A 12,696-nucleotide genomic window follows, 5' to 3' on the forward strand; every position below is an offset into this window, starting at 1 on the left:
CCTCACCTCTGCGGGGCAACAGCTTGAAATCACTGTCCTCGCTGTCCTCCCCAGTCCATCACTCTTCCTTTCCTCTGACGGCAAACTGTCACTCTCTAGGGGCAAATTCTCACCTTCTGAATCTTCATCATCGAAAGTTTCAACCAAAACATCTTCTCTTGTTCATTTCTTTAAATTGTTATTCATTGTGTATTTCAGCCATACATATCAATTTATCATCCCGAAGAGGCTGACGAAGATATCTTCAGAAGCCACCTAAAATTCCAAGATATAATGTAGTGCAATGTTACTGGACCTAACAAGAATGCATATTTTTTTAGATATGTGATGAACGAACATAAAAAAAAATTACTTTGTTTATCTTTAGGACAGTTTCCCTTTTTCTGGGTTACAATTTGGAAGGATATGAATGTGGCGTATGTAGAAAATCAATACATGTGCAACTTAATGCACATTGTATTCACTGCCATGTATTGCAAGACAGCAGAGAACATTTTTAAAGACTGCAAACTGACAAGATTTTGATGTGAAATTTGCAAAAATTGGCCATTTCTACTTGAGAAGAACTTATTTACATGTTAGATATGGAAGTGAGGTGGCTAGCTGAGGCTTCGTGGAGCTGAGATGATAACAATAAGGTTGAAGCTTTGATTTTAATTTCTAATAAATAACTACACTGAAGAATAGGTTGCTGTTCTAAAGTTATCTCCTATTACTCATAATACAAATCAATTAAAGTAAAAGTCTGAAGTAGAGAAACACGTAACTAGTTCTTTTTTTTTCATTGGAATCAATCAGAACTTTAATCCCTTCGGACTTACAGGCTACACAGAACAGAGGAAGAAATTATCATGATTGTTTTCTTCCATGAATTGGAACTCATCCATCCGCAACTTCACAGACAGAACCATGCATATCAGCCATGACTGAACAAGAAAGCTAATCAGTTCTAATAATAAGCTAACTCTGCATTCATTTGGCATCCTGTTTTTTGTCCAAGTGGTATTTGCGGCAGTAAACTGTATTCTGATGTCTTTCATTTCCTGGCAGTCTTGTCTTAGGTCTCTTCGCAGCATTTGCCACTGTGTTTTGGGTTTTTTCTGTCACTACTTTATTTGTAGTGACAGAATTATCTCTTTCACCCCATTGTAATGTAATGGTGACAGTGTGTGACATGGTACCTTAAAGCAAAATGTTGGGGTGCAAGGCTGGAAACCAAACGTGTGAATGGCAGTATCTCAGCGCCCCCTGGCTCTCCAGGGCAGTTTTAGGCCCAGGAATGTGCATAGCAAAGGTCTGTATTGTATCAAAACAAGTCAGAAGCACATAGTTTTAAGGTTCACAGATTTTTCTAGTGTTGCTTTGAAATATACAATTAAACTGTGCAATGTCAAATTAGGGAAGGGATGTCTGACTCGGTTACATATTTATTTGCACAGCTGTGTTTTGTTGGGCTGGAGAGGAAAACCTGGTGGCGTTTTTATTTCACAACAATCATAAACAACTTTAACGATTGAATTATAAATGCTTTTGACATCATACATGTGGTTTAAGAGTTTAAACCGTAAATTTAACCCACCTATCCATCTATTTTCTATACCCACTTCATCCAGTTTAGGGTCACAGGTGCGCTGGAGCCTATCCCAGCTGCCTTTGGTGGCAGAGGCAGGGTGCACCCTGGACATGTAAGCCTAATTCATATGAAATACCTTTCTGTATATAGTGTATACTGCCATTCAAAATAGATAAAAGATAAATATATAAATAGACAGCAGATAGATTTCCAATGACAAACATGTAGAGGCCACCATTAATGGGCTGGGTTGTTGTTTCTGTAGCTTAGCAACAACTTGACTTATGAGTGCACATGCCGCATTAGTAGGTAACATACATGTAGTCTCAGTAGACAACATGGAAAGGAACTGACAGCCAACAGTTCAACATCTGCGGTGCTTCTTCTCAGTGACATGTCCAAGATTACACCTTCTGTTCTATACAAGTACAGTAATCCCCCTTCTTCCATATTATCTCTGTCTGCAGCCTCTGTCTGCCCATATAGTCTTAAAGCTGAGAGGAGAGGTGTTAGAGTTGTTCCGGCAGCTATGTCTCGATGAAAAAAATATTGCCTTCCTGATATTCCTACTGTGTCGTCCAAGCTTGTCCATTTTATCTGCCAGTTAACTCACATTTCCCATGATGATCAAGGGAAGAAACGGTTTAATGGTCTTTCATCTTTTTCTCCATTTTGTTCCTGCTCTGCTTTCTAGTCTTCTCCAGAACTACTGCAGCTGTCTGCCTGCCTCTAGTGCGGCGTGATTCTGTAAACACAATAAGGGGATGTAATTCGGTTCACATTACCCAACCTCTATCATCCAGACAATGGCCCTCATTTATCAAGCCGTCGTAGAAAGCATCGTTGATATGAGCGGAGAACTCGTCGTACGCAGAGGCTCAAGTGAGATTTACAGAACATGCGTACCACACCAATCCCATCGTAAAACCGAGCGGCTGTTGATAAATCCGGCGGCTGAAATCCATCGTAATGATCCTAACCACGCCTTCTACAAAAGGCCACACCTCTAGAATTTGCGACATGGAAAGACGAAAGGCGGCAAAGAAACGCTGTCAACAGCGTTGGCGATGTAAATCGCAGACCGGACGAGTTATGTATTTTCCCCTACTGTGATGGTCAATAAAATGTGATAAACTCCAGATTAAATGAAATCTAAAATTGAACGATGTTTTACTTTTTCTCCAATAAGATCAGGAAGAAGTGGTCCGATATGAAATTTGCAGCTCTCCGACGCAGCATGTCACAAACGGGTGGGGGGGGTTGGAGGAGAGGGTGACCGGCCTGATCGGAGCTACGTCTTTGCGTATGTGCAGTGTCATTTTCCCGAAAGAAATCCTGCCGGTCCCGGAACACTCTCTCGCGTCTGATGCGCCAGGTCCTCTAACAAAGCCAGATCTGCCATCGTTTCGCCATTACCGCGCCGCTAGAATCACCTCTTAAATAGGCGGTTGAATAATGAGCCATCACTCTTCCAATTACGGAGTTATACTTGTTTAATTTTTTTATGTATTTAATTTGCGTTTATGTTTATATTTATGTTGAAGTCAAATAAAACATGGGCCTTCTTTGAAGTGATAAGTCTGTAATTTTAACCTAGGGATTTGTTGCGACTCATGAGGCACGCACTAGTGACGCTGCTGTTTATGTATGCTATTGCAGTCACCGCAAGTCAAAATGGAAAAGTGCGTACACTGCTTCAGACCTGTCGTGGCGATTTCATCTTTCCTGAGCTCACGATGGATTTGATAAATGCCAACCTTTGCGCAGAAAAGAACGTACACACGACCTACGCATGTTTTTCGTCTTACGCAAGTTTGATAAATGAGGGCCAATGTCTTTTCATGGAAGGCCTTGTAAATTCCAGTGAAACAATGCTAAACCACACACTGCATCTATGACAACAGCATGACTTTGTATATGAATATATGAAGATGCAGGACTCTTGACTGGCTAGTATCATACATTATACAAGAATGGAGAACATTCCTCCTCCGAAAGTCCAGCAACTGGTCTCACAGCATCCCATACTTTTTGGAATGAGGGTTGTAGAAGGAATATGTGTTGAAATCAAGCTTGGTGGTTCGGCTCTGAAGAAAAACTGACAAACCTTTTTTTTTAACTCTAGTAAACACATACTGAGAAGATAAAAGGGAAACCACATCTTAGCTGATCAATGTGTCATTAAAAATAGAAACTGTAATGCTCGGCATGTGACTCGGGCCCGCTATATATAAAACTGAAAAACCAAGGTTGAGGTCAATGCCTTTAACATAAATCTAATCAATGAAAACCAGATTTAACAAGTATCATTAGTGGTTCACTATCTGTATGTTTGTGTGTTCTTTAAATAGAGAATTGCATTATTAAAAGGGTTGTGTACTCTAGATATGAAAAATTGTCCATTAAATTGCTGCCATAGGTAGTGGATATGTAGCCGTTTACGCTCTGGCAGGAACTTTAACTATTAATTTGGTCGAGGACCCAACTCATAGGCTGAGTTCTTTTTATTTTGTGTTTCTGTTTTCCTATTTATCTCTGGCTATACCTTTGTGTTTCAAGCTTTCTTTCTGTGTCTTTTTCCTCACTTTGTTCCTCCAAGAACAAAGAATCCTTCAAAAGGAGAACTCCCTCCCTCTTAGCATGATTAAAAAGTATGTACCGGGAAGTATTGGAGGAACCTGGCTCCAAGATCTACATGGGTAAGAAAGTGCATGAATAAAAAAATTCTGTCAGGTTTACGCAAGCTACATGAATGTGAGAGAAATGTTACAGTAGCTGCCAGTGAACTGGAGAAGCACTGTGTCATTGTGCCGAACTAGTGTTGTAAATTCTGTCCAAAATCTGTGGAATGAGGAGTCTAATGCTGTCTGGGAGATAGAGACTGAATGGAACCCATCACTATTACCTTGGCTGTTTGTGGTCGTGCGCTTGCCATATCCCTCTCGCCACAAGCAGATGGTAGGACTGCTGGTCTGCCAAGTTAACTCAGATGAGAATGAGTATGTGAGACACAAATAGCCACTGGTGGATTTGTGTGTTCGTGACTGCGCATAAAATTGCATGTGGCAATCACATGGTAGAGTTCATTCTCATCCACACTGAAAAGCTGCACAAAAATTCTTCCATATGACCCACAACAGCGAGTGTACCGTGTGATTTTGTGTCTATTACAGATTATGTCAACAAGCAAATGAATGATGTTTCTCGAGTGGATTTAAGGGAAAGCGGGACGTAAAAGAACAACTTCAGCCTTACTATGAAGCAAAATGAGAAAGCAGGGAAACAGTGGGGAGTGAACAGTGCAGTCAGTGTGAGTCAGCAGATCACGTTGCATGTCAGTATGTCCTCAAGACTGAGTCTTGAATCTCGTACTGATGCTATAATTTACACATATCAAAAAACACAAAGCTGGCATGCATTTTCCACTGGAGATTCTTGTTTTCCAAAATCTCTTTGTTTCTTTTGCTTAGACCTGTTGGTTTTTCAAAAATCCTAAAGTAACAATTTGCAAGTTGCAGTAAGCTGCATGGTATCTTATTTAAGATGTATGTAAAGTATTTACATTGTTGAATAATCACTATTCATACTTTATTTATTTATTCAAAAAACCTTGAGATTTTTCATTTGCTTGTTGTGGCTACGACGCCACACTTAGCGGTGGTTACACACCATCAAAATTCACAATAAACACGTAGTAATATGCAAAGAAGTACATATGTGTGGTGTATGAAAAGATATTTAAGCGTAACAATATTATGCACAGTAATTAAAATGTATATTGTTATTAGAGGCTTGATATGCATACTTAATTTATTTAAGATTTAAAGTAATTTGACTTTTATAGGAAATACATTTAATCATTTTCATGCCAGTCAGACAGTATTTTAAACCGTAAAAGCATACAGTACTTTATATATTATATGTATACTTTGTGTATTATGTAAATTAGAAGCAAGAAATGAATGTAGCCACCATGGAGTCACCCATTACTCTTTTGGTTGTACTTTTTTTCACTTTCATAAGTTTTTTTTTAAATGTATATATCTATTTTCATTTTGTTCAGTTGTTTGAGCCACACACGAGTGAAGGGTGGATCTGACTGGGAACCATAGCCTACTTCTGCACATGGTCACATGGTTTCATTATCTGACTATTGGCTTCATTTTTCGGAATGTTAATCTTTTCATCAGATGTGAAGCTATTGCCAAACAATGTTAAGTTGGCTTAGTCAAGCATAAACTCTAGAGACGAAGGGAAAGACCAAAATTGTCTGTTTCTGAACCCACTCCCAGAGGTAACCTGCTAAGTCATTTTAACTAGGCAAAACCGAGGTTCTCTTTCTTTCCAGTCTTTACTCGAAGGGTAAAAATCAATCCGATGGTACGAAAATGTCATTGTTTTTTTTCCTATCAAATCCGACAAAGCAGATTCTTTAAAGTTGGATCGGATGAAAGTATTAAAGAACAAGTTCAAATCTTTCAAATGCTTACTTTCAAATTAAATATTTTATGTGGGTAATCAAACTAAAAGAATAAGTGCTCACATACTGTCAAAGAGGAAATGTGGAGGAACGCAAATACCGTTGTTCCAACCTCAAATGAGGGACAGAACAATGCCAAGGATCTTCCCTGAGCCCAGACCTGTAGTAAAATAGTTGGCATTGCATGTCTTACAACCTATTCAGCATAAAGAGATATGTTGCAGCTAGTTTGTGTTCATAATCCCATCTAAATCTTTGTCTTCACAACCCCGTGTCTCTACATCTTCTGCTTACTCCCGGTCTCCTTTACATCCCTCTTGGAGTATAAAATATCCCGCTGTGGTTGCCATTAACATTCACCCAGGAAGCTCAATCAGTAACCAATTCTGGTTTTCCCTCCTTTGTGTAATTAGGCCCCAGGCTTTTTGTGGGGTACGCCTGTGCTTTCTGGCTGAGAGGACGCTCTGAGAAGGGATTTGCGGTTTGGGAAGCTTGAGCTGGAAGGAACAACTGTGTGCAGGAGCCAGCAACTTGCCCCTTCTCTGATCTGACACATGCCCTTCACTGTGACAGAGTTTGCAGACAGGACACCGCCTCGACGTGTGCAAGGTCAAGGCCTCTGCTGGACAGCCTGAAGCTGAGAAAAAAAAGCAACAACAACCAGAAAGGACTGCGGGGGCCACCGAATATCCCCTGGAAGAAGATCGCAGCAGTCTGGAGCCTCCTGGTCAAGAGGCTTTGGGAGTACAAGCACTGCCGGAGGCCAATAGCTTTAATTCCACAGGAGAAAGCTATTCATATTGTTGAAATTACCACAGAGTCTCACTCACATGTGCACACAAACTCAAGCTGACACAAAGGCATGCCTGCACATTGTCGGCACATTCATAATCACACTTTCATAACCACACATTCTCTCTCCCCCTGAAACGCACTCTCGTGCTTTTCTGAGGGGATGTTCTCCTGCCTTGAGAGGAAATTATTTCCTAGCATCGGTGCCCTTGGAGAAAAAATTAAGTTTGCATTCATGCTGGGGCAATTGCATAGAAGGAAAAATAAGGCAGAGTGAACAAGGACATATTTCACAATGAGCAAAAAAAAAAGAAAAAAGAAAAGCTACTTTGCCAGATGACCACATTGCTGTATGTGCAGTCCTTGCATTCGATTTGAAATTGCAGTCCACATCTTCCACTTACCCACCATACCTCTTTATCAGTATGCACTGAAGCAATTTAGAATGCACTGACTGTGCTGTGTAGAATAGCTAAATAAGATCTGATCAGCTCTTTGTAATCTATCTAAGGCAAAAAAAAACAAAAAAACAAACAACACAACAGAACTCGGCTTTGATTTGTCAACCCTTTTTCCTACGAAGTACATTTTTGAATGGAAACAACCCTAATTTGACATGACAAGCAAAGCAAATCTATGTAAATATCCCAAAATGAAAGAGTACACATTTTATTGCAGTGCACATATGTTAATATTCAAAGTTAATTGAAACAGATCAAAAGCTTGGAAGCCCTCTCGGTTGCAGATGATTGTAGTTTGCTAAGTGGGTTCCGGATGGCCGGTTGCATGGCGACTGAAACAATTATTTTCTTGTAGCTTTCCTCTACATGTCAGGTGTTATTTGACTGATCCATCCTCACTGGTCCAATTCTGCTTCTCCTGCATCTCCATTCCCAGAAAAGAGGGAGTGGGTCAGGCTATTCGTGTCTGCAGCCAAAACACTATCTCATCACCAGGCCTGTTTGTGTGACTGGACAGGACAGGATTTAGCACTGCATGCCTCATCCATCTTTAGCACTCCAAGCCTCTCCTCATAAAACGGACAGAGATGGATGAGCTTGCTGAAGTCCTGATCCCTCTTTTCATATGCTCCCTCACTTTGGGGAAGGGATGTTACCATGGATAGTAGCCATGAGAAAATTATTGTTAAAAAGAAACTTCAGAACAGATTTTTTTTCAAAGTGTGGAACTTTTGTCTCCACCTACCGGCAATTAATGGGATTACACAAATAATGTTGACTTGGGCTTATGACATCTGAGGCAAGAGAAACCCCCTGTTGATTTCCATCTTCAACTCTGGACAGTTTATCCACATTGTCTTTTGTGAATTGGCCCATGCCTGATTTGTGAGAGGCTTCAACAGCAAGACTTATAATGAAAATGGTAGATAAGTTAAGAACACTGCAGGAAGAGCTGAAAACATCCTGCCTCCCTTTGCAGTCAGCAGCGTTGTGTTGCAGTGAAAATAAATCTTGCACCCCGGCTATTAGTGAAATGAATTGAATTGAAAACTATTTCAATTATCCCAAAGAGAAATTAAATTGTTGCAGTGTTTTATTTGCCAGAAGAATGAAGAGAAAAATAACAATGAAAGACCAGCAAGGCGTTCTGATCTTTTATTGCAGCGGAGCTGAAGAAGCCTCTGCCTGAAGACGCTCTGTTGTCACATTAGTATGTTGTAATGGGTGTGCTTCCTTAAACAAGCAAGACATACCACAATCAAAACCAGATCTCAACACTATGGCTGAGGAGTTCTGCTTTGGATATGCAGAGCACTGTCCTAAGCCTCACAAAGATGAGGTCTGACAGCGCATACATAACAGAATAGATAACATGGAGAGACCAGTGCCAACCAATCCTGACTGTTTGTCAGGTTGAGGTTGTACTAGTTGTGCGGGACTCGTGCAGAAAAGCAAGCTGGAGAAGTAAGTTGGTGTGCATGCCTCTAGTTGCTAAAATTGCAGCAAATTAGACAAGTACTGTTTGACTGTGACAGCATGAAATCTGAATCTGTAAGCCTTTGAGTCTTATCCACAGATGTGAATTCAGTTTGTCTGGAGACACTGCAGTGTCCCACTGGAAATGCCAGAGGGACGTAGGTCTGCGGTCTCAATTTTTTTAGAAAGCCAGTTCACAAATATGACCCATAATTAGCTTGGTTTGGCAAATAAACTACTTAGAAAGCGTGAAAAACTGTGCCATCTGTTTATCTGAAAGACAAAGGCATACCCTGGCATATTGAGGCAGACTTATTGAGGTGTCTTCCCTTGGGGAAGACGACTTGGGGGTAGGCAGTGGCTATCAGGAATTTGAGCCGGGTTTTGGGTTTGCCACACATTCTTATCCATTTATCTGGGGGACACTGCAAAAGCATGAGAGAGCAGGTAGGTAAGTTCCCCTTCTGTAATGTGATTTCTCTCCGTTCCACTCTCTTTCGCCATGAGCAATGCTGGCAACAGCCTGGCAACAAACTGCCTGCGTTTTCCAAGCTGTGTCTGCAGTTTCTTTAAGAAAACAACCAGTTGAAAAAGCTTATGGAGAAGCAGGCTTTCCCCAGGGAGATGGCTGAACACCGTGTTAGACTTCCACCCCAGCCCCCTCTCTGCCTCTCCTGGGCAGACAGACCTGCGCAGCTGGGACAGACGTGTTGCTGAATATGAAAGGAGTGCAAGTGGTTGCTGCATTTTATGTGGAATGTCCATCTTTTTTTGGCGCTCGTTGAGTGAGAATTAGCAACCTTTTTTCTTCTTTTGTTGCTGTGTGTTCTTTACGATCACAGTGATCATAGCAGAATGAGTTTTGCAGTGTCTGATGAGATTTTTAAGGATGTGCTGAGTGGCAGAGTGAATATTCAGCAACCATATCGTTTGAGATGCACTCACTTGCTGCAGGATTTCCACTCTGACTGAAGCAAATTTTTGCGCAGACACTCCTTTTAAACTGAGATGTCTCTCCCCTGTCTGTCTGAATAAGGATGGTCCAGCAAAGAAGAAAAATCTGCTCTCATTCTTTGTCTCTTTCTCTCCTTTTGATCTCACACAATCACTGCCCCCCCCCTCCTACTCTTCAGTTCCATTGTGTTTTCCACCTATCTGATCTGCCCTACAGATCAGCTTAGCACGATGGAATTTTTGTCATGGACCCTTTTCATTCCCAACAACATTTCCAAAGTTTTGAATTTTGGTTTCATTTAAATTTTTCAAAGATATTTTTACTGATTGAGATCCAGACTATTGGCTGGCCATGCTGTGGAGTTAAAATGTCTTTCCTAGAGAAAAGGGCTTTGCTCTGTGACAACACGCATTGATGGAATGGGAAAAAGTGTAATGACTGCTATCTCCCCTGCTCCTTTACCTGGCATCAGACCCATTTCATGAACAGTTGTGGAAATGTGCTTGTTTCATTCAGGCAGACATCATTATAAATGTCGCTGGACCTACACCAAACAGAAGTCCCCGCATCATCTCTTTGCCCAGTGCAGATTGGTGATTCATCACTTTCATCCCATCAAACAACACTTCATGACAGCTTCTCTTTATCCATCTGTAACCTTGTGTCCGTCTGTTGAGGTGTTGGGATGGTTTCTTTTCTGAATGTAAATCCCATTTCCTTCAGCCGGTTGTAATTCAGTCACAAAAACTGACTCATGTTTCTGCATCTTTTTTTTGTTTGATCTGCTTTTTCAATTTCCAAGGCATATCGCTTTGAGTTCTCTGTCCTGATGCCTTATGTTTCCCTTTTATAAACTTTCCATTTTGTTTGTACTTGCTCCAAATTTAAGACAAAGCTGACTGGGAACAATCAACATCTCTTGCCAAACTCTGGTGAATGTCCCTTTTGAAGGAGTTTTATTATCTTTTCCACTGCTTGAACTGACCGCTCTCTTGTTTCCTGTCAATCAGCCAGGTGCAAGCAGCTTGTTAAGGTCAGCAAACTCTCTTTTAATAGCATACCAATTTGCATATTTAGAACTTTGCAGGCATTCGTTTTAGAAATTCAGATTAGATGGTAACTCAATATTTTTTTCCTCTTCTTGACCTGAAACAAATTATATTAATTACGACAGCAAAAAACATGAGTGGTGATCTCATAGTGTTTTGCCAGGCGCTGCAAAAACCACAAATACTGCCCTGCTTGTGGTGGAAAAGAAAAAGGACATTGATACTGATGAGAGATGATCGAAAGTTGATCGACAAACAGATTCAATCAGTTGCTTTGATGGGATCTTTTTGTGTTTCAACCCTTCAGGTCAATTCATTCTTTTGTGAACATGACAAGAAACAGTTAGAGGAACCCACAGCATAAAACCTCTCACCTCTTACACTGGAACACGGTGAACATGAGGGCAGTTAAGGCTGAAAAAAGTGAGTTTGTAAAAAAACAGTTGCAAATCACCGATGAAGCGGCTGACCAGGTACAGCTCTGCTTCACCGTAAGCTCATCATCCCTGCAGCTTATCGTGTTCCCCAAGGAGCTAATCTTCCAGGGAATCCTGGATTAAAAAGCGGCACTAATAGTGAATCCTCTATAAATGCACTAAGCTGAGCCGTTGGCTTAGTCGGGTGAGAGGATTCTCTCCGTTTTATTCTTTCTTTTTGTCTGGCAAGGTACGGACTACGAATATGTTCCTGTTCTGGACCACTGGGACAAAAGGCTGAGAAGTCTGTCAGGAGTGGGAGCAGTGAGGCGAGAAGTGATGCTGCGGTTCACTTTTGAATGTACAATACACGCAGGGGCCAAGATGCTATTTTTCTTGACTATACAAGGATATGTTTGGATAGCAGAGCTGAACACAAGGAAAAAAGACTATCAGACTCATGACTTTTAAATGATACATAACCCCCCTTTTTTTTTTTTTTTCTTCCTCAGCAAATCAGACATGCAGACAGGCTAGAAATAACATCACACGCAGGTTAAACTTTGTTCGCGGTGGCTATGGCCCATTTCCAGCCGCACACTGACAAGTCATCAGAGTTCTTCATGCAAACTACAGATGGCACTGTTGCCTCAGTGTGACTGGCGATGACGATCAGGACTCCCATCAAACTGACCGACAACCTTTAATCCTGTTTGACAAGTTGACACATGATGATGTTGATAATGTACAGCAACATTTACAAGAGAGTTGCAGCAACAACCAAAAAAAAAAAAAGAAAAAAAAAAAAAAGAAGATAATGTGTTTCAAATCAAACAGCTTTCACACTGTAAGAAGAACATTATTTAGCCTCAGCCCATTTCCTGTGAAAATAACTCGAGTCGGTTAATGATCGAACCCCCAGCTTTCATTGGTTCCGCCAGATTGGTAAGGCAAATCAAATGCAGACACTCACGCACCGGCCGAGGCCAGAGAGCGTTTAAAAAACTGAGGGGAACGAGTTTCCCCGCTTAGCTCTGAGCTTCCGACCTCTTTAAATTTAAAAGCCGTCCACAAAAAAAAAAAAGCCATAAACTCAACACTCAACTTTTCCATCAGCCTGAGAGTAAAAATCATAAGACAAGCCTTAAACAAAAGAAATGGAAGCAACAGCTGACCCTGAACAGCTGAGCGACAAAATCAGATGATTATTTGCATCATTTCGGATTCAACAATTCCGAGTGATCCGATTGTACCGCTCAGACCTGCCTCTGACGGCATTTCCACGTCTCTGCTCCCAGGTTAACTAACAGAATGCTTCGTATGCATTTCAGAGGCCATTAAACAGTGAAATGCAGACAGAAGATTTTCCAGTTTGCTGCAGTTGGTGACAAAGAATGTATCCTTTTTTTTTGTTGTTGTTAATGCCTACTGTACCTTCTCCTGTGTAATCAGATTTCAAATTTGGCAAACGGTAGAAGAACAAATATTAACCGA

Source organism: Odontesthes bonariensis, chromosome 5, assembly GCF_027942865.1.
Source record: "Odontesthes bonariensis isolate fOdoBon6 chromosome 5, fOdoBon6.hap1, whole genome shotgun sequence".
NCBI classification, from domain to species: Eukaryota; Metazoa; Chordata; class Actinopteri; order Atheriniformes; family Atherinopsidae; genus Odontesthes; species Odontesthes bonariensis.